This window comes from Mirounga leonina, unplaced genomic scaffold (assembly GCF_011800145.1).
Source record: "Mirounga leonina isolate KUSES-001 unplaced genomic scaffold, KU_Mleo_1.0 Mir_173, whole genome shotgun sequence".
NCBI lineage: Eukaryota > Metazoa > Chordata > Mammalia > Carnivora > Phocidae > Mirounga > Mirounga leonina.
In genome coordinates, this window is record NW_023270447.1 from 73,774,495 (window position 1) to 73,800,661 (window position 26,167).

General features: G+C 43.4%; 1 protein-coding gene across 1 annotated transcript in view; it reads left to right on the plus strand.

Moving 5' to 3' along the window:
• Positions 1-670: 670 nt before the first annotated feature.
• Positions 671-26,167, plus strand: part of WASF2 (WASP family member 2) — a 75,474-nt gene continuing 49,977 nt past the window's right edge. The window contains exon 1 of the mRNA XM_035019374.1: positions 671-871. The gene's annotated coding sequence lies outside the window, so the exon portion shown is untranslated. The remainder of the gene's footprint in view (positions 872-26,167) is intronic.

Genomic DNA, 26,167 nt, shown 5'->3' on the forward strand with positions numbered 1-26,167 from the left:
CAACTCAGGCGTGCAGCCTCAACAAACGCGCCCGGACATGAGGCAGACATGACTGCTCCTATTTTGCAGAAGGACAAAACTGAGACCCAGATAAGTTCAGGAAGTCGTCTGAGGTCGCAGAATGAGGCGGCGGCTGACCACGGTCTCGGCTCACCTGACCCTTGCCTGTCAGAACCAGCTCCCAGTCCCAGGACCCCAGACCTCGCCCCGGAAGACCCATTCAGCGGCTCACTGGAGCCTATGACTCACTCTCCCCACCCTACTTTCGGTCGGGCCCGAGACCCCGAGAGGAGAGGCAAAACTATCTGCAACTTGAGGGGTGTCCAGAGAAAGTTCATGGTTTTGGCCCCTTCCTTCCACCAAAAATCCTGGTTCTTTGAACTCTAACAAGAAGAATCCATCTTTCAATACACTTTGTACGAGGTTTTACGCTTTCTTAGGTGGGATTTTCCTACCTTGAATTTAGGAGTTGACTCAGTTTAATCTCCACCCCCACTTCACTTGGTTTGCCCTCCCGCTGTTTACTCCGATTGCGGAAGTAGCTCGGGTGGAGCTCCCCAGTCGGTATCCTTGAGTACGTCTTTTGCGTAGCTATTTAACTGGCACTCCACTCAGGCCAATGGGATGCCCGAAAGCCCCAGGAGGGTGGGGCAGAGAGCCAATCAGGGCCGTTGGCGGGGTGTGGCTGCGTCCCAGGGAGGGGAATGGCGTAATGGCGGACGCGGGCCGGGTGAACGCGGCTGGGGGCGTAGCGCGCTGAGGGGGGTCTGACTGTGTGGCATCCCCGGAGGCGGCCCGCGGGAACAGACCCCGTGCGGGGAAGGGCGGCTGGCCGGCCCATCTGTCGCTGAGGGCGACCGCGCGAGACCAGGTGAGCAACAAGTCCCCGCGGGCGGGCCCCACCGTGAGGCGCCGGCCCGGCCGCGCCGCCACCCCCCACCCCCTGCCCCGAGCCTCGCGGGGTCCCGGGGGAGTGGGTGGCGCGCCTCCTGCCGCGGATGGGGAGTGCCCGGTCGAGCGGTCAGCGCGGGGTGGCCTAGAACTCTACACTCGCCTCCCCAGGGAGGAGGTGTCCTGGAGATCCCCTCGGAGACTTGGAGGGGCCGGCGAATCTGTGAGGCTGCGAAAGTGCCCCCAGCCTGACCTGGCGCTGCCACTCACTCGCTGTGTGACCTTGGGCAAGTCACTTCCCTCTCTGGGCCTCAGTTTCCCTCTTTGTAAAACGAAGGCTTTGCAGGCAGTTGTACATGAGTTGGATCTCAGATATTCTTGGAGATCTTGGGCAGGTTCTTCTCCAGGCGGAGCTTCAGTTTCCATCTCTGGGCCACGAAGGAATTGTAGTGCTCTTTGAGATCCCTGGCCTGCTAAGTTGAGGAGTGGCGGAGAGGACTGTGTGCACGTACGTGTGTGTGTGTGTGTGTATGTATGTATGTATGTATATGTACAGGATGGTTCTGCAGGGTAAGGAGGAGAGTTGGCTAAAGGGGCTCTTGCATGAAGGCTGGATGGATCCCAGGTGTCTCGGTCCTCCAGGATCCTAGAGCCTCTGAGATGGCAAAGTTTTATACACTGGTGCTCCATAGCATCAGAGGAGAGGAAAGCATCCTTGGAACCTCTTGGGGCAGTGATTGAAATTTAGGCCCGAAAGAATTCAGGAGGGTTAGGAGTAGGAGGGGGAGCATTTATGGTGCTCCTACTATGTACCAGCCCTTGTTTAGGCTTATGTTTTTACTTAATTTTTACAGCTGCTGTTGAGAATTTACACATAGGGAAACTGAGTTTCAGAGAAATTAAGTAACTTGTCCACGGTCACACAGTGAGGTACAGCACTTATCAACCATAACGTGGTTTCCTTTGAGAATCACCAGACAGGGGGGAAGTCATTGTCGACTTAAAAGAAGTTTGCTTTGTCACAAATGGGGGGAGGGGTCTGGTCCCAGACACTTGAATTGACCTCTGGCATGGAGACAGGCTGGACCTTGATCTCTGGATGGCTAATTATAAGTGCATTCCCTTTCTTCAGTCTGTGACTTGGAAAGGACCATTTGTAAATTGTAAAAGTTACTTTGAAGTATGTCAGAACCTCAAAGAACTCAGTTTGAATCCTGACTGGGTGACTTGTAGAAGTTCACCAACTGTTGGTGACTTGACTCTTAGTTCAGAGGTGCCAGGCCAGTTACCTTTTCTCTTCCCTAAGAAGGCTAAATTTTCTTGGGACGAGAGAAATTTCCCACTTGTTCAAATTTCTTTGGATTCCTGGAACGAAAGTTTCAGTATCCTGCCTCTGATGAAGTGTAATGTTCCTTCTTTTCTTTGTGTTCCCTGTTATCTGACTTGTAGATGAGTGAAGATTGTGGACCTGGAGTCAGAGACTAGTAGTTGGATACGATAAATTGTAGCCCTTAATTTTTCCAAGCCTCAGCTTTTGGTTAATCAAAATGGTAGGACCGGCAGTGTATTGTTCCCATATGTCAATGGTAGGGAAGAAAATTGGGAAGAGGAAGTTGCTGAGAAAGAGGGCGTTTCTTAGCAGTGGAGCCAATATGTATTTCTTTGTTTGAAATTCTAAAACCAGAAAAGCAGCAACTGAAGGAGGAAGGAAGGAAAGAACTGTGAAACTCTTCTTCCACGTCAGCTATCTTTAAGAGCTGTTCCTGTTGCTGTCCCTGTCCCGCTTTCACAGAAAAAGTCAATTGTAATTTGTTCAAAGTTGAGAAATTGTATTCTAGAATGATACCTTTATTTTTTATTTATTTTTAATTTTTATTTATTTAAGATAGAGCACAAGCAGAGGGAGCAGCAGGCTCCCTGCTGAGCAAGGAGCCTGATTCAGGACTCGGGACTCCACTCCAGGACCCTGAGATCATGACCTGAGCCGAAGGCAGAGGCTTACCGACTGAGCCACCCAGGCGTCCCTAGAATGATAATTTTAGATATGCAACCCTCTGAGATAAATTTCTTAAAAGTCAGAACATTTTACTGAGTTTGTTGTTTACCAGTGGATGATTCTTTTTCTCAACTTAAATTGCCAGTTGCAGTCTTTGGCCTGTCTTAACTGTGATTTAAATTAGTGAATTTCAACCTAAGAAGAATTGATCTAGATACTGGATGATGCAGATACCGCCGTCACTTGAAAAAACACATAAGGGTGTGTTTGAGTTTTGACATTTGTTAAAAGTCTTTTTAATGCTTCGTTTTACAGGATTGTGTATGTGTGAATAGTTGTTAAGGCATCGAATTTATTTTATCTGAAGATCTACCTTCATTCTCTATATTAGTTATATTTTCTGTATAAGACAGACTTAATTAGCATACCAGTCCATAGTACCTTGGGGCCAAAAAAAACCCAAAAACAACAACCACACCACATCAGTTCTTGGGACCATATGTTTTTTGAATATAGAACTTTTGGGATTTTAGAAAAGGAATATGGTACATGTACTGTGTGTTACGTAACATCCCAGAGAGGTGAGGGGCAGCACCTTGTAATCAAACACATTACCATTTCTGTAGTAAATGTTCATTCCAACTGGTATAAATAAATACTATAAATAGCCTCATGTCATTTCATGTTGGGTTTTGCTACCAAATGAATAATGAAAAACTTATTTTTACAGCCTTTTAGATTTTGGAATTGAAGTTAAGGGATTGTGGATAAATGGGTAAAAATTATGGGTCAATATAAGTTTGGATAAAAGTTATATGATGACAAGGACAATTACAAGGAAAAATATTGTAAGCCAAACTAATTTCAAAGCTGTGGGTCCTAAAAACAGTAGTACATGGAAGACAGTTTTTGTTCATGTGCTTCTTTCATGTAATTGTCTTATTATAATTAATACGTGCCAATGTACATTTTTCCTTAAGTACCCAAATTTACTTTTTTTTTTTTTTTAAAGATTTTATTTATTTATTTCACAGAGAGAGGGAACACAAGCAGGGGGAGAGGAGAAGCAGGCTTCCCGCTGAACAGGAAGCCCAGTGCGGGGCTCCATCCCAGAACCCTGGGATCATGACCTGAGCCGAAGGCAGACACCTAACAACTGAGCCACCCAGGCGCCCCTCAAATTTATCTTTTAATACCCTCCTTGTTCCCTTTTTTAGATCTTTGAATGGCACCCTAACCTTCTTTTTAATTTTAATGTATTTTTATTATTTTTTTTCCCCTACACCTCTTTTTAAAAAAGTAATTTATAGGGTCTTGTGCTCACCGGTTTTTGTGTAACAGTTAAGAGAATTATACCTTTGGGGCGCCTGGGTGGCTCAGTCGTTAAGCCTCTGCCTTCGGCTTGGGTCATGATCCCCGGGTCCTGGGATTGAGCCCCCCATCGGGCTCCCTGCTCGGCGGGAAGCCTGCTTCTCCCTCTCCCACTCCCCCTGCTTGTGTTCCCTCTCTCTCTGTGTCTCTCTCTGTCAAATAAGTAAATAAAATCTTAAAAAAAAAAAGAATTATACCTTTTTCTGTATAATTCAGAGAAAGACTAATCAGGTGAGGATCTGTAGATTTATGTTTGCAGAATTTAAAGCTCATTCTCTCTTCAGGGTGGTCTTTAGTATGAGGTCATCACTGCTGGATAGGATTTAGGTTGAAAAAATAATTTTTTATTTTATTTTATTTTTTAAAGTAAGCTCTGTGCCCAGTGTGGAGCTTGAATTCACAACCCCAAGATCAAGAGTTGCATCCTCTACCGACTGAAAAGTTTTTAATTTTGGGATGTCTAGCTGGCTCAGTCAGTAGAGCATGTGATGCTTGATCTTGAGAGTGTGAGTTCAAGCCCCACTTTGGGGGTAGAGTTTACTTAACAATATTTTTTATTTCTAATTTTTGAAGCTTCCACAGTTTGAGTATCTTGGTAAGGAGTTTAATAAAATATATTTAATTTAGAGTATTTTTATTTTAAGTGTATGCTATATGAGAAATTTGCATTTACCAGCCTTATGAATTTGGGTGATTTCTTTAAATGGCCAGGTCCTCTAGGAGTAAATTAAAAAAAAACTCTATTCTTTACTCTTCTTGGGCAGTTCAGCTATAGAGTGAGGTAGACTGGTGGTGTTGGAGGTGAAAGAATTACTTCTTCTCTTTAAAAGAGGCCCCATGGGAAACCTCGGTTGAGCGTCTGCCTTCAGCTTGGGTCATGATCCCAGGGTCCTGGGATCGAGTCCCACATTGGGCTCCTTGCTCAGGGGGGAGCCTGCTTCTCCCTCTGCCCCTCCCTCTGCTTGTGCTCGCTCACTCTCTCTCTCTGACAAATAAGTAAATAAAAATCTTTTAAAAAAAAGAAGCCTCATGACAGCATGAATTTGAAAGATTCTGGCCTTCAGGATACCCCGTAACCTCCTGATTTGTGGGCCTCAAATTCATCCTCCTACTTGGGGTGTCTCCATGGTTCCTGCGAATGGTACTTTTACTGTCTGGGAGATAGAAAGGGTATAGAACAGCATATCAGGAGTTGCAGGTGGATTCGGTGTACGACTGGACTAGGCAATAGGAGCAATTCTTATCCAGACTACCCCAGTTTCTTCTATTTTATAAGCACTGATAGAATTGCAAAAGAACTACAATTGGTGGACTAACATCCTTTTCCAAGGTACTCTGTTGTGACTGTGGATAAGCTCTTCAAGACAGGAACTGTGTCTTGTACTTCTTTTGTATTCTGTAATGCATCAAACTTGTCTTGCATTAGAATTTACCCTTAAGACATACTCATATCTGGGGGCGCCTTGGTGGCTCAGTCGTTAAGCGTCTGCCTTCAGCTCAGGTCATGATCCCAGGGGCCTGGGATCGGGCTCCCAGCTCTGTGGGAAGCCTGCTTCTCCCTCTCCCCCTGCTTGTGTTCCCTCTCTCGCTGTGTCTCTCTCTGTCAAATAAATAAATAAAATTAAAAAAAAAATTCATATCTGGGTTGGGAGCTCTGATGTCAGTACACAGCTCAGGTTGAGAACCATAGACATAAGCGTATTGTAGGTGCTCAATAAATATACATTGGTTACTTTTTTCTTTTTAGATTTTATTATTTTAGAGAGAGAGTGGGGGAGGGGAAGGAGCAGAGGGAGAGAAACAAGCAGACCCCACACTGAGTGTGGAGCCTGGCACACAGGGCTTGATCCCACAGCCCTGAGATCGTGACCTGAGCCAAAACCGAGACTCAGACGCTTTAACCAACTGAACCACCCAGGTGCCCCTATATATTGGTTACTTTGCTGCTGGTCCTGGCATGCGTTGGGTAGGGTGGAAGAGGACCCAGAGTTTTTCACAAAGTAAATAGCTTTTTTCTTTCTTTCTTTTTTTTTTTAAGAGATGGTGGGGGCGGGAAGGGGCAGAGGGAGAGAGAGAGAATCTTAAGCAGGCTCCATGCCCAGTGGAGAGCCCAGTGCAGGGCTTGATCTCACAACCCTGATACCATGACCTGAGCTGAAATCAGTAGTCGGATATTTAACCAACTGAGCTACCCAAGCGCCCCCAGCAAAAGGGCTTTCCCAGATACCAACACAGTTGGCAGATCTGGACCCATAGGCAGTTCATTGCTAGTTAGTTACTCTGCCATGATTTTGTGACTTAGGCAGGATTAGACAGAGTCTGTGTCTACAGGCAACTGTAAGTTTTATTTCTGGGGTAGTGGTTTTACTTAGTAAGACTGATTAGGGTGACAGTTGCTAAATTGGGAATAGGTACAAAATGTAATAATTGTTTGATATTTGGGAGAGAGAGGGGGGCTGCTGGGCACCAGTGATGCCAAGGGATAAAATGGAAGGTTTAGTTTGACTGGGTCTCCAACACACAACACAATGTATGGAACATAATTGGTGTTCTGTAACTTTTTGTTGACTGAAGAAATGAATGGTTCTTTGTTTTGGAAAGAGGCTTATAAGCTATGAAATAAGACACTTCCTACTCCTTCTGAACTGAGCTAAGATGTCATCTCTTCCATGAAGCCTTCCCAGGAAAAATTGAGTGACTCCTTTGTATGTTTTCTCTCTCTCTCTCTCTTTTTTTTTTAAGATTTTATTTATTTGAGAGACCGAGCTTGAGCGGGGGGGGAGGGGGCGCAAGAGGGAGAAGCAGACTCCCCACTGAGCAGGGAGCCTGACTCCGACTCCCTCCAGGCTTGATCCCAGGATCCTGGATCGTGACCTGAGTCAAAGGCAGACATTTAACCGACTGAGCCACCCAGGCGCCCCTGTTTTCTCCTTTGTTAAAATATTTATCAGATTGTCAAATCTGATATTAGACAAATTGCAAAATTCTTCTCCCTGCCTGACCATGAGCTCCTTACGAGCAGAACTGAATTGTTCATTTTTGTTATGACTGGTGCTCAACACATGATAAAGGCTTAGTAGATGCTAATAATGCTTAAACCATGACCTCTGTCTTCTACTTCATTCTTGTAGGTTTTGCTTTTCTTCCAATTCATGGCTTTACAGTTCAGATCAGCAAACATTTATTGAGTGTCTTCTGAGAGGTAGGTCTTTCTTAGGCCTTGGGGTAGGGTTTCCCAACCTTGACACTATTGACATTTTGGCGGGATAATCTGTTATTATGGAGGGCTGTCTTGTGCGTTGTGGGATGTTTAGCAGCATCTCTGGTCTTTACTCACTACCTATTAGTACCCTCTTCTCAGTAGCTCTGACAACCAAAAATGTCTCCAGATACTGTGAAACATCTCCCAGGGGGCACAGTTTCCCCCTGTTGAGAACTATATGGAAGATAGGGGTGGTAGAATCATAGAGGGAAGTAAATGTAGATGTTCTTAGGTATGCACTCTCCTTTTATTCCTTCTTTCTAGTTATACAATCTCTTGTTTATGACTTTTGGATAAGAAAGAAAAATGAGGGTATGCCTGGGTGGCTCAGTCAGTTAAGCGTCTGCCTTTGGCTCAGGTCGTGATCCCAGGGTCCTGGGATTGAGTCCAGCATCCTCATGGGGCTCCTTGCTCAGCGGGAAGCCTGCTTCTTCTCCCTTTGCCTGCTGCTCCCCCTGCTTGTGCTCTCTCTATCTCTCTTTCTCTCTGACAAACAAATAAATAAAATCTTGGGCGCCTGGGTGGCTCAGTCGGTTGAGCGACTGCCTTCGGCTCAGGTCATGATCCCGGAGTCCCAGGATCGAGTCCCGCATCGGGCTCCCTGCTCCGCGGGGAGTCTGCTTCTCCCTCTGATCCTCCCCCCTCTCATGTGCTCTCTCTCTCTCATTCTCTCTGTCAAATAATAAATAAAATCTTTAAAAAAAAAACAAAACAAATAAATAAAATCTTTAGAGGCACCTAGGTAGCTCACTCACTCTCTCTCAAATAAATAAATAAAATCTTAAAAAAAAAAAGAAAAATGAGGGAAACCAGGAAGTGACAGCCTTAAAATAGCCCCATTATTTTCATTTTCTGTTTAAATTTTATTTTATTTGGTTTAAATATGTTAGAGCAGGGGAGCATGGGTGGCTTAGTTGTTAAGCATCTGCCTTTGGCTTGGGTTGTGATCCCAGGGTTCTGGGATCAAGCCCCGTATCGGGCTCCCTGCTCAGTGGGAATCTCCCTCTCCCACTCCCTCTGCTTGTGTTCCCTCTTGATGTCTCCCTCTTTCTGTCAAATAAATAAATAAAATCTTAATAAAAATTATAAATATATTAGAGCAGTACAGATAGATAGCTGAATTATTTATACAGATCTATGTAAATTTAGTTTTTACTGCTGATTAGTGGAGTAAAGAACTAGACTATTACTACCTTGCATAAAAGATTTTCTCAGAAAAGCTCACAGCTGGAAAGTTTAACACCTAGAGAAAAATCAGCATTGGTTTTATAGAAGACTTGCCAGGACTTGTCAGGATTCTTCTTCGATAATTTTTGATGGCCCTACATAGATACTTTATAACTCTAAAAAAAATTATGTTGGGCGCCTGGGTGGCTCAGTTGGTTAAGCGACTGCCTTCGGCTCACGTCATGATCCTGGAGTCCCGGGATCGAGTCCCACATCGGGTTCCCTGCTCAGCAGGGAGTCTGCTTCTCCCTCTGACCCTCCTCCCTCTCGTGCTCTCTCTCATTCTCTCTCTCGCAAAAAAAAAAAATTAAAAAAATTATGTTAAGCTAATGGGCATTTTTTCTGAGCTCAGTATTTTTTTGTCATAGGTATATCGGTCAAGGCAATGGTTCTTGGTCCCTTGGGGCATTCATAAAGTGATTACAAGTTAGTAGTAACATTTGGGGACTTTACTCTCCTTTGACCAATCCTCCACAATATAACATAATCATTCATGTCTTAGTCACCATTAAAGTGATGTTGAATGCGTTTTTTCCTGTTCCATTTGAAGTTGTGAATGGTACTCTGGAGAATTCAAATGTATAGTTATGAATGGTATCTCAGAATAGTTACCATTTATGCAAATGAAACACACTTCTTAACTTAGAAACCAAACAGAATTGAATTAGAAAAGAGAAGAATAGAAACAAGAATTGTTGAATGCTTGCAGAGGAAATAATGTTCAGATATAGAAATATCTCAGAAAAATTTGCTCTTCATGATTTCTACACACCAATAAAGAAAAATAATTTGAGATTGATGGGAGAGGCTATTAAACTTTGCCTGTAATATTACTTTTCAAGCTGTTTTTCTTTTCTGGTAAAATATGGGAGTCTGAGGCATACTCTCTTAGTTTTAAGATTAATTCCAGTTGAATAGAAGTATGGTTCTTATTTTTAGAATATAGAAGCCCTTTTGAAAAGAAGCAGTGGTTCAGCTTAGTTCCAATTTGAGTGAATATGTGTGTGTATATGCACACATACATATATAAACACATACATATGATGTGGCTTACAGTGATACTTAAATTATGTAATTGACATAGTAAAATAACAATTCTTTTACTCTCAAATATTCAAAAGTGAGACCTTCTTCTCCCCTGAGTATTAAAAAGCAGTCTAAAAAGCTTTCTCTTGGGCTCCTGGGTGGCTCAGTTGGTTAAGCAACTGCCTTCGGCTCGGGTCATGATCCTGGGGTCCTGGGATCGAGTCCCACATCGGGCTCCCTGCTCATTGGGGAGCCTGCTTCTCTCTCCCTCTGCCTGCCATTCCCCCTGCTTGTGCTCTTTACTGTCAGATAAATAAATACAATCTTTAAAAATAAACAAAAAATTTAAAAAAGCTTTCTCTTTTTAAAAAAATATTTATTTATTTATTTTTGAGAGAGAGTGAGCACAAGCGGGAGGAGGGGCAGAGGGAGAAGCAGACTCCCCGCTGAGGAGCCCGATGGGACTTGATCCCAAGACTCTGGAATCATGACCTGAGCCAAAGGCAGACACTTAACCAACTGAGCCACCCAGGTGCCCTAAAAACCTTTCTCTTAAATCATATCTTGAGAAATTGTGTTTAACTGTGTAGAAGGAGGTCTTAGGCCATGCCCATTGATGTTCCTTGCCATTCACAATTGGGAACTCTAAATTTCCCTTTGTAGAATATTGATAGTCTTTAAAGAATAGTATTCCTGATACCAAAGTCATTTGTGGAATTGTGAAAAGTAGAAGAACAACTTTGCCCCTTTTTACTTTTAAAACTCTTTAGCATTCATTTGCAGTGAAAAATCGCAAACCACAGTCCTCCCGCTTTGGCATATGCCATTATAGTCACTCCCCAGCACTTGAGATAAGTTATATTATGTTAGTAGCTACATTTTATAGGTAAACAAGCTCGGAGAGGTTAAGTAACTTCCTTAGAGTCACTCAACTAATAATTGCAGATTTGAGTTGAACACTGTCTTTTTTCCCCCTTCATTGTACTCTACAGCCTCTAGCTATCTATCATCTATCTGAAGTATAGTTGACACACAATATTACATTAGTTTCAAGTGTACAACGTAATGATTTGATAACTTAATGCTCACTACAAGTATCATAACAGGCCTATTGTAATACCTTTGACTATATTACCTACGTTGTACCTTTCATCCCTGTGACTTCTGTTCTTTTTTTTCATCCGTGTGACTTATACATTCCATAACTAGAAGCCTGTACCTCTCACTCCCCTTCACCCATTTTGCTCATGCTCCCAGCCCACTGTCCTTTATTTTTACTTTTTTAATTAGTTAATTATTTTTATGTATTTATGTATTTATTTATTTGTCAGAGAGAGTGCACACAAGCAGGGAAAGCATACAAGTAGGGGGAGCGGCAGGCAGAGGGAGAAGCAGGCTCCCCGAGCCCCATGCGGGACTTGGTCCCAGGACCCCAGGATCATGACCTGAGCCAAAGGCAGACGTTTAACCCACTGAGCCACCCAGGCGTCTGTATTTTTAATTTTTTTGAAAGATTTTATGTATTTATGTATTTATTTATTTATTTAAAAGATTTTTATTTATTCATTTGACAGGGAGAGACACAGCGAGAGAGGGAACACAAGCAGGGGGAGTGGGAGAGGGAGAAGCAGGCTTCCCGCTGAGCAGGGAGCCCGATGGTGGGGCTCGATCCCAGGACCCTGGGATCGTGACCTGAGCGGTTAACGACTGAGCCACCCGGGCACCCCTTTTTAATTTTTTTTAAAGATTTTATTTATTTATTTGACAGAGAGAGAGAGCAGGAACACAACTGGGGGACTGGGAGAGGGAGAAGCCGACTCCTGCTGAGCAGGGAGCCCAATGCGGGGTTCCATCCCAGGACCCTGAGATCATGACCTGAGCCGAAGGCAGACGCTTAACAACTGAGCCACCCAGGCACCCCTGAAAGATTGTATTTATTTATTTGAGAGAGAGCAGAGAGAGAGAGTGCACACAAAGTGGGGGAGGGGCAGAGGGAGAAGCAGGCTCCGCAGTGAGCACAGAGCCCCAACAGGGCTTGATCCCAGGACTCTGAGATCATGACCTGAGCTGAAATAAGAGTCATATGCTTAACCAACTGAGCCACTCAGGGGCCCCTGTCCTTTATTTTTTTTAGTGAGGTTTTTTCCTTTTTTTAAATTTAATCAGATTTTTAATTTAATTTAATTTTTTTAAAAAGATTTTATTTGTTATTTATTTGACAGAGAGAGTACGAGCAGGGGGAGTGGCAGGCAGAGGGAGAGGGAGATGCAGACTTCCCGCAGAGCAGGGGATCCTGATGTGGGACTCGATCTCAGGACCCTGGGATCATGACCTGAGTTCAAGGCAATTGCTTAGCTGGCTGAGCCACCCAGGTGCCCTAATCAGATTTTTTAATGGTACAGTTTACATACTGTGAAATGGACAGAAATGCAAGTATATAATCAGATGAGTTTTGACAAGTGTAAACACATGTGTAGCCAACACCCCAGTCAAGAGATAGAACATTTCCATAACCTTACAGTGTTCCCTCACACACCCAGTCAGTCCCCACTGTCTTAGAGGCAACCACTGTTCTGATTTCTGTCCTTACAAATTAATTTTGCCTGTTCGTGACTCCTACCATATGCGCTCTTTTGTGTCTGAATTCTCCTGTTCTATATAAAATTTTTGGAATTCATCCACATTGATGTGTATATCAGTATGAACCCAAGTCTTTTGATGTGTATTTCCAGGATTCTTTCCAACAAACTATAGCTCCTTTAATTTGCTTAATCTTATATCACATCTTTTTTTTTTTTGCTTTGGTATTTGCATGTAATTTACTTCCCTTTTCTAATACATTAGATTTATTTGTTTTTAAAATCTCTTTGAAATTACAAAAGTAATACATGCTCATTGCAACAAATTACACAATCAGAAATGAATAAAGAGTGAAAGTTACCTCAGATTTATTTTTATTTCTGCCTTTTTCCAATTACGAAAATAATGAGTGCTCTTTGTAAAAATTGTTTTTTAAATTGGCCAAATTCAAAAAGTATGAAGCAGAGAATAAGAATCATCCATGATCCTACCAGTTAGCATTTATTTATTTATTTATTTTCAAAATATTTATTTATTTGACAGAGAGAGAGAGTGTGTGCTTGCACAGGAGAGTGGGGGGGAGGGGGAGAGGGGGAGAAGCAGACTCCTTGCTGCGTGATCCCAGGAGCTTGAGATCATGACCTGAGCCAAAACCAAGATTGAGACGTTTAACTGACTGAGCCACCCAGGTGCCCCACTACCAGTTAGCATTTTGACTTATTTTCCTCTTTCTCTGCATTTTGTTTACCATCGCTGAGACCATAGTTTAGGGATTTTTAGGTTTCCCTTCTTCCATTAGGTTTGTCACATCCACATTAATCAGTTTTTGTTGTTTCAGTATTCATGCTTTTGGCCATCCTAAATTTAAGTAGCTGGCAGTGATCTTGGCTGGGTTGGCCTCATTGGGCATCTTTATTTAAGATTTTATTTATTTATTTGAGAGAGAGCGCGCACAAGCAAGGAGGAGAAGAAGGAGAGGCAGGCTCTCCACTGAGCAGGGAGCCCCAGTGCGGGGCTAGATCCCAGGTCGCCAGGATCGTGACCTGAGCCAAAGGGACTGAGCCACCGAGACGCCCCTGTTTATTTATTTTTTAAAAAGATTTTTATTTATTTGTGAGAGAGAAAGAGAGAGAACAAGCCAGGGGGGGAGGGGCAGAGGGAGAGGGGGAAGCTGACTCCCCGCTGAACAGGAAGCCCGATGTGGGGCTCGATCCCAGGACCCCGAGATCATGACCTGAGCTGAAGGTAGACACCTAACTGTGAACCACCTAGGCACCCCTGGGCATCATTTTTTAATATTTCCTTCCTGTGCACTCTTTCATCATTCACCTCATTCTTGAATATCCAACACCCAACATTTCTTGCATAGTAGGAGACAGTATAGTTCTGTGGTTATGAGTGTAGATTCTGGAGTCAGTCCATCTGAGTTCAAATGTAGCCTCTTTACACTTACTGGCTCTGTATGTAATCTTGGGCAATGACTCAACCTCAGTTTTCTCATGTGTAAAATGGAGGCCTGTGTAATTTTTGTGTAAAATACAGAGCATATCTCAAAGGGTATTAGAAGAATTAAATGACATCATTATCATTAGTCCAGTGCTCAATAAATGTTAACAGTTGTTGTAAATTAGGAAATGGCATATTTGGTTGGATACATCATCTATCTAGCCCTGAATTCTGCTTGTGGGAAAGGGATGAAAATGTCAGCTTCAAAATTTAGGACTGTGTTGCCCAAAATTCATAATTTCTCTTAGGAATTTCTTATGGAAATGTTACCTGTGCATTTATCTAGACTATATACATTATTTTTTCTTATATTCTGTACACCTCATCTGAGTAGTGAGTTTTATTACTTTATATGCTGGATTGGGTAGTAAACTATTACTTTTTATTGGTCCTAATAAAAGCAGTAGCTGCTTGGTAGCAAGTGTATACTATGTGCCAGGCAGTGTGCACATTCCTCCTCACAGTGTCCTTCAAATTAGTTATTTACAGATGGGAAAAGTGAGGCCTGAAGAAATTAAGTAACATGCCCTTGGTCACAGCTAAGCCTATTGGTACTAGAATTCAAAGCCTTCCTCCCTCCCTTCCTCCCCCCCCCTTTTTTTTGACATAAAACTCCTGTCTGAGTCTAAAATCTGGGCTTAAAAAATAATATACTTTATTGTTTCTTTATACTTCTAACTGCTTTTTTAAAAAGATTTTATTTATTTATTTGACAGAGAGAGACACAGTGAAAGAGGGAACACAAGCAGGGGGATTGGGAGAGGGAGAAGCAGGCTTCTCGCTGAGCAGGGAGCCCTATACGGGGCTCAATCCCAGGATCCTGGGATCATGACCTGAGCCAAAGGCAGACGCTTAACAGCTGAGCCACCTATGCGCCCCTTCTAATTGCTTTATAATTTCTAAGGTTTGATGCAGAATCTGTGTTTACCATTTCACATCTTCTTTGTTGTATATTAAAGTGTCCTATCTATCTATAATTTTTTTTAATTAATTGATTATTTATTTATTTATTTGAGAGAGAGAATGAGAGAGAGAGAGCACAAGAGGGGGTAGTGGGAGAGAGAGAAGCAGACTCCCCGCTGAGCAGGGAGCCCGATGCGGGACTCGATCCTGGAACTCCAGGATCATGACCTGAGCCAAAGGCAGTCGCTTAACCAACTGAGCCACCCAGGCACCCCATAATTTTTTTTTAAAGATTTTATTTCTTTATTTGCCAGAGAGAGACAGGGAGAGCGTGTGCACAAGCAGGGGGAGCAGCAGAAGGAGAGGGAAAGCAGGCTCCCCACAGAGCAGGGAGCCTGACGCTGGACTCGATCACCGGACCCTGGGATCATGACCTGAGCTGAAGGCAGACGCTTAACTGACTGAGCCACCCTGGTGTCCCTATATATTATTATTTTTTTTTTTTTAAGATTTTTTATTTATTTATTTGACAGAGAGAGACACAGCGAGAGAGGGAACACAAGCAGAGGGAGTGGGAGAAGGAGAAGCAGGCTTCCTGCTGAGCAAGGAGCCCGATGCGGGGCTCGATACCAGGACCCTGGGATCATGACCTGAGCCGAAGGCAGATGCTTAACGACTGAGCCACTCAGGCGCCCCTATTATTATTATTTTTTTAAGATTTTTAAAAATTTATTCATTTAACAGAGAGATAGAGAGCAAAAGCAGAGGGAGCAGCAGGCAGAGGGAGAGGGAAAAGCAGGCTCCCTGCTGGGGCAAGGATCCCGATGTGGGGCTCCATCCCAGGATCCTGGGATCACAACCTGAGTCGAAGGCAGATGCCCAACTGATTGAACCACCCAGGCGCCCCCCTGTGTATTATTTTTTCTTAAATCTGTAAGCATACAGAAGCTCCTCTGGTCTTTTTGGATACCTTTATAGGCCTTCTCTATTTTACCTTTTTTCTGCAGTGATGACCACAACTGCACATTCTATTCTAGGTACAGATACACTTTGGTTTGTACAAGGGCAGGATAATGTGTTCAATGTTTCCAGAGCTTTCATAATAACAGCCAGCATTTTGTTGCGTTTTGTAGCTGTATTCAGGATAAGTCTAGGGACTCTGAAACCCTTTTCTTATATTGTAACAGGTAGCTTAGAGCTCATCATCTGATAGTTATGGTTTGGACTATTTTTCCATTACTGCATTACCTTCTTTTTATATACATGGAAGCTATTTTCCACATTTCTCAACACAACTTTGTACCATCATACTTCTAGCTACTGCTATAGAGTCATCTGCCAACAGAGAAGATTTCACTAGGTAGTTTTTCTAGATAATTTCTAAAAATGTTACTTGGGCTACGTTTCAGCATCCCTGGGGGACCCCTTTGTTTATACATCTTTATCTAAAAGGGGCCTATATCAGGGCACCTGGGTGGCTTAGTTGGTTAAGTGACTGCCTTTGGCTCGGGTCGTGATCCCAGGGTCCTGGGATGGAGCCCCACATCCGGCTCCCTGTTCTGCGGGGAGCCTGCTTCTCCCTCTCCCTCTGCTGCTCCCCCTGCTTGTGCTCTCCTCTCTCTCTCTCAAATAAATAAATAAAATAAAATAAAAATAAATAAAAGGGGCCTATATCATAACTCTCTTATTTCTGTTTCTAAATGAATTCTCTGGGGAAAAATTGATTGGGTTTTTTTGTTGTTAATTTCCTTAAGTAATCTCCACACACTGGGGCTCAAACGCACAACCCGAAGATAAAGAGTTGCATGCTCTTCCAACTGAGCCAGCTGCCAGAGCATGGTACTCTTTTTTGTTGTTTTTGAGCATGCTGTTCTTGATCTTGGGGTCCTGAGTTTGAGCTCCATGTTGGGGGTAGAGTTTACTTAAAAATATAAAACATGGGGGTGCCTGGGTGGCTCAGTTGGTTAAGCATCTGCCTTTGGTTCAGGTCATAATCTCAGGGTCCTAGGATGGAGCCCAAGCATGGGCTCCCTGCTCAGCAGGGAGTCTGCTTCTCCCTCTGCCCCCGCCCCCCTCTTGTGCTTGCTCTTTTTCTCTCTCTCAAATAAGTAAATAAAATCTTTAAACAAATAAAAGATAAACAATAAAATTATTGGGGCTGCTGGCTGGCTCAGTTGGTAGAGCATGTGACTCTTGATCTTGGGGTTGTGAGTTCAAGCCCCATGTTGGGTGTAGAGATTACTTAAAAATCTTTTTTTTTTTTTTTTTAAGATTTTATTCATTTATTTGACAGAGAGGACAAGCAGGGGAGCAGGAGAGGGAGAAGCAGGCTTCCCACTGAGCAGGGAGCCCGGGGTGGGGCTTGATCCCAGGACCCGGAGATCATGACCTGAGCCAAAGGCAGACACTTAACCCACTGAGCCACCCAGGCTAGCTGGCTGGCCTTCCTTCCTTCCTTCCTTCCTTTCCTTCCTTTCCTTCCTTTCCTTCCTTTCCTTCCTTATTTTATTTATTTGACAGAGAGAGACACAGCGAGAGAGAGAGCACAAGCAGGGGGAGTGGGAGAGGGAGAAGCAGGCTTTCTGCTGAGCAGCGAACCCAATGTGGGGCTCAATCCCAGGACCCCAGGATCGTGATTTGAGCCGAAGGCAGACGCTTAATGACTGAGCCACCTAGGCGCCCCAAAAGAAATCTTTATTTTTTAATTTTCTTTTTTCTTTTTTCTTTATTCATTTGAGACACAGAGATACAGAGAGGGAACATGAGCAGGGAGAGAGGCAGAGGGAGAGGGAGAAGCAGGCTCCCCACTGAGCCAGGAGCCCGATGTGGGACTTGATCCCAGGACCCTGAGATCATGACCTGAGCTGAAGGCAGACGCTTAACCATCTGAGCCACCCAGGCGCCCCGCAAAAGAAATCTTTAAAAGAAAAATTACTGTCTGGCTGATAGAACTCCAGCAGTTTAAATACTTGAGTTAATGGTGCTGTTATTTTATTTTTATAACCTTTATTGGAATGTTATTAAGGGACACCTGGCTGGCTCAGTCATAGAACATGTGACTCTTAATCACAGGGTCGTGAATTCAAGCCCTGCATTGGTTGTGGAGCCTACTTAAAATGAAAAAACAAAAAAAAAGAAATATTGACATACAATAAAGTACAACTATTTAGAATGTGAAATTAATAAGTTTTGACTTATGTATGTACCAGTGAAACCACCACCATAGTCAAGAAAATGAACATATCCATCACCCCTAAATGTTTCCTCTTGCCCCTTTGTAATAACTTCCTCCTACCTCACTGCTTGCCCCCTGCCCCAGATGGATACTCAACATGCAAAAGAATAAAGTTGGAACCCTACCTAACGCCATACATAAAAATTAACTCAAAATGGATCAAAGGCCTAAATATACAGTCTAAAAATACAAAAATCTTAGAAGAAAACATAGGTGTAAATCTTTACAATCTTAGATTAGGCAGTAGTTTTAGTTATGACACCTAAAAGCACAAACTAAGAAAAAATAGATAAATTGCACTTCATCAAAATTAAAAACTTTTGTGCTTTTTTTTTTTAAGATTTTATTTATTTATTTTTTAGAGAGCGAGCGAGAGAGAAACAGCATGAGAGGGGAGAGGGTCAGAGGGAGAAGCAGGCTCCCCGCTGAGCCGGGAGCCCGATGTGGGACTCGATCCCAGGACCCTGGGATCATGACCTGAGCCGAAGGCAGACGCTTAACCATCTGAGCCACCCAGGCGCCCTAAAGATTTTTTTAAATTTATTTATTTGACAGAGAGATAGCACAAGTAGGCAGAGCGGCAGGCAGAGGGAAAGGGAGAAGCAGGCTCTCTGCTGAGTAGGGAGCCCTATGCGGGGCTCGATCCCACGACCCGGGGATCATGACCTGAGCCAAAGGCAGCCGCTTAACTACTGAGCCACCCAGGTGCCCCACTTTTGTGCTTAAGGGCATGATCAGAGCACCTGGGTGGCTCAGTCAGTTAAGTATCCAACTCTTTTTTTTTTTTTTTTTAAGATTTTATTTATTTGACAGAGAGACAGCGAGAGAGGGAACACAAGCAGGGGGAGTGGGAGAGGGAGAAGCAGGCTTTCCGCCGAGCAGGGAGCCCGATGCGGGCCTCGATCCCAGGACCCTGGGATCATGACCTGAGCCGAAGGCAGATGCCCAACGACTGAGCCACCCAGACGCCCCTAAGTATCCAACTCTTGATTTCAGCTCAGGTCTTGATCTCAGGGTCATGAGTTTAAGCCCAGCCTTGTTAAAAAAAAAAATTTTTTTTTTACTTATTTATTTTGGGGGGTTGGTTAGGGCAGAGGCAGAGGGAGAGAGAATCTTAAGCAGGCTCCATGGTCAGAGCAGAGCCAGAAATGGGGCTTGATCCCAGGACCCTGAGATCATGACCTCAGCTGAAATCAAGAGGTGGATGCTTAACCAACTGAGCCACCCAGGTACCCTGGATTGTACTTTTTTTTTTTAAAAGATTTTATTTATTTATTTGACAGAGAGAGAGACAGCGAGAGAGGGAACACAAGCAGGAGGAGTGGGAGAGGGAGAAGCAGGCTTCCCTGCGGAGCAGGGAGCCCGATGCGGGGCTCGATCCCAGGACCCTGGGATCATGACCTGAGCCGAAGGCAGACGCTTAACGACTCAGCCACCCAGGCGCCCCTGGATTGTACTTTTTTAAGTAATCTCTACACCCAACATGGGGCTCTAACTCACAACCCTGAGATCAAGAGTTCCGTGCTCCACTGACCGAGGTAGCCAGGCATCCCTGGTCTTCTTTTTCAATATTGTTTTGACTATGCTGAATCCCTTGCACTTCCACCTGAATTTAGGCCCAGCTTGTCAACTTCTGCAAAAAAAGCCAGCTGGGATTTTGATAAGGATTTCATTGAATCTGCAAATTAATTTGGGGGGTATTGCCATCTTAACATTAAATCTTCCAATACATTAATATGGGATGTCTGGGGGCGCCTGGGTGGCTTAGATGGTTAAGCGTCTGCCTTCGGCTCAGGTCATGATCCTGGAGTCCCGGGATCGAGTCCCGCATCGGGCTCCCTGCTCGGCGGGGAGTCTGCTTCTCCTCCCTCTGACCCTCCTCCCTCTCCTGCTCTCTGTCTCTCGTTCTCGCTCTCAAATAAATAAATAAAATGTTTAAAAAAAAAAATGGGATGTCTGTTCATTTATTTAAGTCTTTAAATTTTTTTTTTTATGTTTTATAGTTTTTAGCATACAAGTCTTATCCTTCTTCTGTTAAATTTATTCGTATTTTCTTTTTTTAATCTCAGAACTACCTCAGGTATGGTGATTTGTGAGCATTAAACGGGTGGGAGTCATTGTTTTGTCGTTCTTAGTTCTTGGTGTTCTGAGTAATTCTCAAATCTGTATCTCTATATTTATATTGAATATTTTAACAGGATTCCTGAAAAAGAATTTTTTTTTTTAAAGATTTTATTTATTCATTCGAGACACACAGAGAGAGAGCATGAGCAGGGAGAGAGGCAGAGGGAGAGGGAGAAGCAGGCTCCCTGCCGAGCCAGGAGCCAGACGTGGGGCTCAATCCCAGGACCCTGGGATCATAACCTGAGCCGAAGGCAGATGCTCAACCATCTGAGCCACCCAGGCACCCCTGAAAAAGAAATTATTTTTTTTTTTTAGATTTTATTTATTTATTTGGCAGAGATATAGCGAGAGAGGGAACACAAACAGGGAGAGGGAGAAGCAGGCTTCCGCTGAGCAGGGAGCCCTATGTGGGGCCGATCCCAGGACCCTGGGATCATGACCTGAGCCGAAGGCAGACGCTTAACAACTGAGCCACCCAGGCGCCCCTGAAAAAGACATTTTTAAAAAAATTTTATTTATTTGAAAGAGAGTGTAAGCATGAGTGGGGGGAGGGGCAGAGGGACAAGCAGACTCTCTGCTGAATAGGGAGCCTGACGTCAGTCTCAGTCCTAGGACCCTGCAATCATGACTTGAGCCAAAGTCAGGTGCTCAACTGACTGAGCTACCCAGGCACCCCAAAAAAGATAAATTTCTAAAAACTTGGTACTTATATCAACATATTTGTGTATTTCTAGGCTAATCCTTAAGCAATGTTTGGCCACACCCTCAATCACCTGTTTGTTTAAAGCTTGATTCTAATGACAAACAGTATATTATGAGTGCATTTGAAAGTATTGTTTGTATTTTATACCTAAGTATTCTGTTCTTTTTTTTTTTTTAAGAGAGAGTGCATGAGTGGGGCCTGGGCAGAGGGGGAGAGAGAGAATTTTTTTTTTTAAGATTTTATTTATTTGTTAGAGAAAGAGAGAGCGCGAACATAAGCAGGGCGAGTGGCAGGCAAAGCAGGCAGAGGGAGAAGCAGGCTCCCTGCTGAGCAAGGAGCCCGATGTGGGACTCAGTCCCAGGACCCTGGGATCATGACCTGAGCCAAAGGAAGACACTTAACCGACTGAGCCACCCAGGCGTTCCATTTTTGTTGTTGTTGTTAACGATTTTATTTATTAGAGAGTGCCAGAGAGCATGAGCAGGGTGAGGGGCAGAGGGAGAAGTAGACTCCCCGCTGAGCTGGGAGCCCGATGCGGGATTTGATCCCAGGACCCTGGGATCATGACCTGAGCCGAAGGCAGATGCTTAGCCTAAAGACTGAGTCACCCAGGCACCCCGGAGAGAGAATCTTAAGCAGCCTCCACGCCCAGCATAGAGCTGGACCCCGGGCTTATCTCACAACCTTGAGATCATGACCTGAGCTGAAATCAGGAGTCGGACACTCAACGTGTTGAGCCACCTAGGCCCACCAGTATTTTATTCTTTTTGATGCTATTGTAAATGAAGTTGTTTTCTTAATTTCATTTTTGTATTGTTCATTGCTAGTGCATAGGAAATACAGTTGATTTTGTATATTGATCTTATATTCTGCTACCTTGGTTCTAGCAGGTTGTTTTTTTTTTTTTGTGGATTCCGCAGCACTTTTTTAATTTAATTTTTAAAAAAAATTTATTGGGCGCCTGGGTGGCTCAGTCGTTCAGCGTCTGCCTTCGGCTCAGGTCATGATCCCAGGGTCCTGGGATCAAGCTCCGTATTGGGCTCCCTGCTTGGTGGGGAGCCTGCTTCTCCCTCTCCCACTCCCCCGCTTGTGTTCCCTCTCTCTCTGTGTCTCTCTCTGTCAAATAAATAAAATCTTTAAAAAAATTATTTATTTATTTATTTATTTGACAGAGCGAGAGAGAGAATCTTAAAAAAAAATGTGTTAAATGTTAAAAAAAAAAAAAAAAGACTGGACATCATAGTCTTGTTCCTGATCTTAGAGGGGAAAATCTGTCTGGTTTTTGTTTTGTTTTGTTTTGTTTTTAAGATTTTATTTATTTATTTGACAGAGACACAGCGAGAGAGGGAACACAAGCAGGGGGACTGGGAGAGGGAGAAGCAGGCTCCCCACAGAGCAGGGAGCCCGATGCGGGACTCAATCCCAGGACCCCACCATCATGACATGAGCCAAAGGCAGATGCTTAACGACTGAGCCACCCAGGCGCCCCCAAAGCTGTCTGGTTTTGATATCAGAGTAATACTAGCTTCATAGAATAAGTTCAGATGTAATTGCCCTTATTACTTTTGAAGCAGATCTCAGACTTCATTTCATTTGTAAATATTTCAGCATATATCTCTAAAATACAAGTATTCCCCCATTGGAACATAGTTTTTTTTTTAAGATTTTATTTTTAAGTAATCTCTACACCCAACTAGGGACTCAAACTTACAACCCCAAGATCGAGAGTTGCATGCTCTACCGACTGAGTCATCCAGGTGCCCCTGGAACATAATTAAGTTAGCATTGTCACACCATAATATCTTTAAATATCCAGTCACTTAAAGAGTTTTAAGCAGGGGGTACGTATATATGATATGATTTCCATTTATTTTATTTTGTTATTTTTTGGAGGTGGGGGGAGTGTGTGTGAGCAGGGGGTGGAGGGGGGGTAGAGGGAGAGGGAGAGAGAAAATCCTAAGCAGCCTCCACGTTCAGCCTGGAGCCTGACTCGGGGCTCAGTCTCATGACCCTGAGATCAAGACCTGAGCTGAAACCAACAGTTGGACACTTAACTGACTGAGCCACCCAGGTGCCCCATATGATTTCCATTTTTAAAAGATTAATCCAGTTGCTGCAAAGAAAATGAATTATCTGGAGGCAGGAACTGATTGCAGTGAGTAATAGAAGGCTATTGCAGATGTCTGAGTAATGATAGAGACTTGAAATAGGTTGGTGAAAAAAGAAATGGAGAGAAGTAGATGTATGTAGTTAGTATATATTTTGGAGGTAGAGCGGATAGGACTTGATGGTTTAGATATGTGGGTCAAGGAAGAAGAGAAGGATTGAGCATGCCTTCCTTCTGGAAACTCTTCTCTTAGCTTTTATGACAAAGCATTGTTCTGGTTCTCCTGCCTTCTTTGATGACTTCTTCTTTCTCAGTCTCTAAGTTGTCCTCTGACCTTGCCGCTCTGTTTACGCTTTTGTATTGGGAGGTCATCTACTCTCTCATGTCTTTAACTACAACCTACATGTAGTAAAACTCCCAAATCTGTATTTTCACTTCTGAACCTCAGTCCCAGAATTTCTGTCGGATCACTCTACCTGGGTATCCATTCTGTACCTCCAGCTTTCCTTTGTTTGCTTTTGGGAACCTGTAGTCAGATTGGTACAGCTTGTCTCTTTCTTGCTTGGGAGACATGCTTACAGGTTTTAAGGATGGATTTTATACTTTTTATACATGTTTTAATGATGGAAGCTTTGCTTCTCTAGGAAAAATACTTAGCACACCTGGGCAGCATTTTCTTTCTTTTTTTTTTTTTTTAAAAAGATTTTATTTATCTATTTGACAGAGAGAGACACAGCGAGAGGGAACATAAGCAGGGGGAGTGCGAGAAGCAGGCTTCCCGCTGAGCGGAGAGCCTGATGTGGGGCTCGATCCCAGGACCCTGGGATCATGACCTGAGCCGAAGGCAGACGCTCAATGAATGAGCCACCCAGGCGCCCCCTGGGCAGCATTTTCATTCAGGACCTTGACTTCCTCATAGGTTAAAATGAGAAGGCTAAGCTTACCTTCTGTTCATTCGTCGCCTCCAAATCCCTTGACTTGCTGCCCTTTATTCTGACTTGAATATTTCTATTTATTCATTCACTCAATTATTCAGCACATTTTATTTTTTTTTAAAGATTTTATTTATTATTTTTGAGAGAGAGAGAGAGAGCAGGGTGGGGTAGGAGCAGAGGGAGAGAGACCAGCAGACTGCTCTGAGCACAGAGCCTAACATGAGGCTCCATCCCACAACCCTGAGATCATGACCCAAGCCAAAACCAAGAGTTGGACGTTGAACCAACTGAGCCACACAGATGCCCCTCAGCACATTTTAGGGCTGGGTTATAGGTCTGCCAACATACCAAGCATTGGCTCCACTATTTTCCCAGTTCATCCAGATGTAAGGCTTTAGTTATTACTGACTTTACTGAACTCCCTATCTCTTTTCATGCCAAGACTCTTAGGTCCCTCCATGTCTTTTTCTCCCACTACTCAAGTTCAGATACGTTGTTACCTTTGCCGTGACTCTTGTCCCTAATCCTTGTCTCCCTCTCCAGCTCTATTCTCTTCTACTCTGCTTAAGTGAGATGTGTAGCATCTTCCTAAATATTCTGTAATCTGTAACTCCAGTTGTGTGACTCTCATCACTTACTGACTAAAGTATAAACTCAGCCTGTTTAAGATTCTGTGATCTAGCTTTACTTGTCTTTCCAGCCTTGCTTCTCATTACTTTTGCAATAATGTACTCATCTTCATTCCCCAGAGATGTCTCATTATTTTCTGCTTATGTGCCTCTGCTCACATTGTCTGTCCACCTCAGATACAATACTCCTTGTCTTTGTATATCCAAATCCCTGCCTATTTTTAATGTCCAGTTACATGACACTCCTCTGTGATGCTTCTGTGATTCACTTAACCAGAAGTAAACCGTAACTTCATCACTTTTTATTTTGTTTTATATTTGTGCACTTTTCTCATTTCTCCTATATGACTGAACTCCTTAAATAGAAACTATTTCTTGTATCTCTATACATCTACAGGGCTTGGGCCTTTGTTTAGTAGTAACTCAGTAAATATGTGTTGAGTGGGGTAACATTGAGGATCATGTTCCTGGAGGCAGAAAACTAGATATATTACCTCTTGAGGTACTAGCCAACCTTGTGATTTTCATAGATTTTGTAAATTGAAAAACTTATAGAAGGAGTATTAATGAGAAATTTTACATTTTTAAATACTGAATCTTTGTGATTTGGTGTCTTTACACCTATAACACATATTAATTCAGTTTTTTAAGAGTTTTTTTGTTTTGTTTTGTTTTTAAGATTTATCTTTTGGGACCCCTGGGTGGCTCAGTTGGTTAAGCACCTGCCTTCAGCTCAGGTCATGATCCCAGGGTCCTGGGATTGAGTCCCACATCGGGCTCCCTGCTTCTCCCTCTGCCTGCTGCTCCCCCTGTTTGTGCGTGCACGCGCACACATACACACACAGACTCTCTCTCTCTCTCTCTCTCTCTCTCTCCCCCCTTCCCCCCTCCCCTGACAAATAAATAAAATCTTAAAAAAAAAAATAAAGATTTATCTATTTGTTTTAGAGAGAGAGAGAACACGGGCAGGCAGAGGGAGAGGGAGAGAAATCCTCAAGCATACTCCCTGCCATATGGAGCCCACTGCAGGGGCTTGATCCCAGGACCCCGAGATCATGACCTGAGCCAAAATCAAGAGTTGGACACTTAACCAACTGAGCTACCCAGGCACCCCGGTAGATTGAAAAACTTTTCGATAAACTTATATATAAACTTTCAGTAAAAAGAAAAAATTGTTTTGAAAAATTTCAAACATATATAAATTTGGAGAGAATGATGTAATGAACCTCTATATGCTTATTGCTCAGCTTCAACAATGATCAACCCATGGTCAATCTTGTTTCATGTGTACCACTTCCATTGCCTTCTCCCTCACCCTCTTTGGATTTCTTTTCTTTTTCTTTCTTTCTTTCTTTCTTTCTTTTTTTTTTTTTAAATTTTGGTTAGAGAGAGCACACAAGCGGTGGGGGGGCTGGGCAGAGGGAGAGGGAGAAGGAGGGTGTCTGAGCAGGGAGCCCCGTGGGGGTGGGGGTGGGGCTCGATCCCAGGACCCTGGGATCATGACTTGAGCCAGATGCAGATGCTTAACCAACTGAGCCACCGAGGCGCCCCAAGTGAAATTCATTTTAAATAATTTTTTTTATTAACCTAATTGTTGTAAACTATTGTCATTTCAACATGTAATTAATATAAGAAGTATTAATGAGAAATTTTACATTATTTTTAATACTGA